Source organism: Ornithorhynchus anatinus, chromosome X1, assembly GCF_004115215.2.
Source record: "Ornithorhynchus anatinus isolate Pmale09 chromosome X1, mOrnAna1.pri.v4, whole genome shotgun sequence".
Classification (NCBI taxonomy): Eukaryota; Metazoa; Chordata; class Mammalia; order Monotremata; family Ornithorhynchidae; genus Ornithorhynchus; species Ornithorhynchus anatinus.
The window spans coordinates 108,032,134-108,035,411 of NC_041749.1; the positions used below are offsets into that span (position 1 = coordinate 108,032,134).

The 3,278-nt window shown below is 46.5% G+C and overlaps 1 pseudogene; it reads right to left on the reverse strand.

The window, feature by feature from the left end:
• Window positions 1-2,454: 2,454 nt before the first annotated feature.
• Window positions 2,455-2,556, reverse strand: LOC114806805 (annotated as a pseudogene).
• Window positions 2,557-3,278: the final 722 nt, after the last annotated feature.

The window sequence follows — 3,278 nt, forward strand, 5'->3', positions numbered from 1 at the left end:
TATCTATCTATCTATCTATCTATTTATATCAATGTCTGTCTACCCTCTAGACTGTGAGCTCGTTGTGGGCAGGAATGTGTCTATTGTTATACTGCACTCTCCCAAGCAGTTAGTACAGTGCTTTGCACACAGTAAACGCTCAATAAATACGATTGAATGAATGCAGACACTTGGGAACATGCAATAGAAGCCAAACAGGAAGCCCTCGCTCTTGAGGAACTCCACACTTCGTGGCTCAGTGGAATGATCCCGGGCTTGGGAGTCAGAGGTCATGGGTTCGAATCCCGGCTCTGCCACTCGTCAGCTGTGTGACTGCGGGCAAATCACTTAACTTCTCGGTGCCTCAGTGACCTCATCTGTAAAATGGGGATTAACTGTGAGCCTCACGTGGGACAATCTGATTACCCTGTGTCTACCCCAGCGCTTAGAACAGTGCTCTGCACATAGTAAGCGTTTAACAAATACCAACATTATTATCTAAAGGATTGTCTCTTTTTCCCCCTTCACCCACCACCCCCGCCCTCACCCTTCTCTCAGTGGTATTTACTGAGCACTTAGGGAAGCAGCATGGCTCAGTGGAAAGAGCCCGGGCTTGGGAGTCAGAGGTCATGCGTTCGAATCCCGGCTCTGCCACTTGTCACCTGTGTGACTGTGAGCAAGTCACTTAACTTCTCTGTGCCTCAGTTCCCTCATCTGTAAAAGGGAGATTAAGACTGTGAGCCTCGCGTGGGACAATCTGATTACGCTGTGTCTACCCCAACGCTTAGAACAGTGCTCTGCACATAGTAAGCGCTTAACAAATACCAACATTATTATTATTTTTATTACTGTCTGCAGGGCACTGTACTAAGCGCTTGGCAGAGTACAACACAATGGAGTTGGTTGACATAATCCCTGCCCTCCAGGAGTTCATAATCTAACTGGGGAGACAGACATTAAAATAAATTTCAGATAGGGGAAGTGGCAGAGTAAATCCACCTTGCTGCTACTATTTTGAAAATCTTTAAAGAACCAAGCAAAAGGCTCTTGGACCTGGCTTCTCTCTCCTTTGTAGGAAAAAGAAATTTGTTTGAATGAAAGAACATCTTCCTGTTTCCCAAAAGTGTCCCACCCTCTGCCCTGCCCACCAGGGCCCCCTTTCCCCAGAGGCTGGAAGCTAAAATTGTTCCAGCTCCTTCTCTTTGCTCCTCTCAAGGCAGGCATGGACCTGACTTTACATGGGGAAAGGAAGAGTAAGCAGCATGGCCTAACAGAAAGAGCCTGGGCCTGGGAGTCAGAGGACATGGGTTCTAATCCCAGATTTGCCACTGAGAAGCAGAGTGGCTCAGTGGAAAGAGCCACTTTGGAGTCAGAGGTCATGAGTTCGAATCCCAGCTCTGCCACTTGTCAGCTGTGTGACTGTGGGCAAGTCACTTAACTTCTCTGTGCCTCAGTTACCTCATCTGTAAAATGGGGATTAAGACTGTGAGCCCCACGTGGGACATCCTGATTCCCCGGTGTCTACCCCAGCACTTAGAACAGTGCTCGGCACACAGTAAGCGCTTAACAAATACCAACATTATTAGGTGACCTTGGGCAAGTCATTCATTCAATCATATTATTAAGCCCTTACTGTGTGCAAAGCACTGTACTAAGCACTTGGGAGAGTAAACTACAACAATGAAAAGTCACATTCCCTGCCCACAATGAGCCCGCAGTCTAGGGGGGGAGACAGATGTTAATATAAAGAAAAATAAATAAATTAAAGATATTTGCCTAGGTGCTGTGGGGCTGGGAGGGGGAAAGAATAAAGGGAGCAAGTCAGGGTGACACAGAAGGGAGTGGGAGAAGAGAAAAGGAGGGCTTAGTTAGGGAAGGTCTTTTGGAGGAGATGTGCCTTCAGTAAGGTTTTGAAGGTGGGAAGAGTGATTGTCTGTCGGATATGAGGAGGCGGGGGGGTCTTCCAGGCCAAAGGCAGGACGTGGGCAAGGGGTCAGCAGTGAGATAGACGAGATCGAGGGAGAAGGGTGGTAATAGAGGAGCGAAATGTGCGGCTGGGTTGTAGTAGGAGAGTAGCGAGGTGAGATAGGAGGGGGAGAGCGACTGAGTACTCTAAAGGCAATGATGAGGAGTTTTTTGTTTGATGCGGAAGTGGATGGGCAACCACTGGAGTTTCTTGAGGAGTGGGGAAACATGGAAAACGATCCGGGCAGTAGAGTGAAGTCTGGACTGGAGGGGGGAGAGACAGGAGACAGGGAGGTCAGCAAGGAGACTGATACAGTAATTTATTAATTCATTCAATTGTATTTATTGAGCACTTACTGTGTGCAGGGCACTGTACTAAGCACTTGGAAAGCACAATTCATCAATAAAGAGAGACAATCCCTGCCTACACTGGGCTCGCAGTCTAGAAGCGGGGAGACAGGCATCAAAACAAGTAAACGGGCATCAATATAAATAAATAGAATTATAGATATAAAAACTTGGTTAGATGCCACGAAGTAGCTGTCAATGCCTTAACCATATACCATATACCTCTCAAGGGGAGTGCTAACCTTCTCTCCTTTCTCAAGGCGGGATAGGGACTCTGCCACTTGACTACTGTGTGACCTGGGGCAAGTCACTTAACTTCTCTGCGCCTTAGTTTCCTCAGCTGTAAAATGGGGATTCAAAACCTGTTCTCCCTCCCACTTAGACTGTGAGCTCTATGGGGGACCTGATTATTTTAATCTACCCCAGTGCTTAGTACAGCACTTGGCACGTAGTAAGAGCTTAACAGATATCATTATTTCAACAAGAACCATTATTACAACAATCACTATGATTATTAAAACTAAGCGCTCCAGATAATTCATTTTGCCTACCCTCAAAACACAAACCTTTTTTATTAGACTGTGAGTCCGTCATTGGGCAGGGATTGTCTCTATCTGTTGCCGAATTGTACATTCCAAGTGCTTAGTACGGTGATCTGCACATAGTAAGCACTCAATAAATACTATTGAATGAATTTTATGGTATTTGTTAAACCCCCTCTCAGGGTCGCACCTGGAGAGTTTCCAGTAATAATAATAATAATGTTGGTATTTGTTAAGCGCTTACTATGTGCAGAGCACTGTTCTAAGTGCTGGCGTAGATACAGGGTGATCAGGTTGTCCCACGTGAGGCTCACAGTTAATCCCCATTTTATAGATGAGGGAACTGAGGCACAGATAAGTTAAGTGACTTGCCCACAGTCATACATCTGACGAGTGGCAGAGCTGGGCTTCAAACCCATGACCTCTGACTCCCAAGCCCGGACT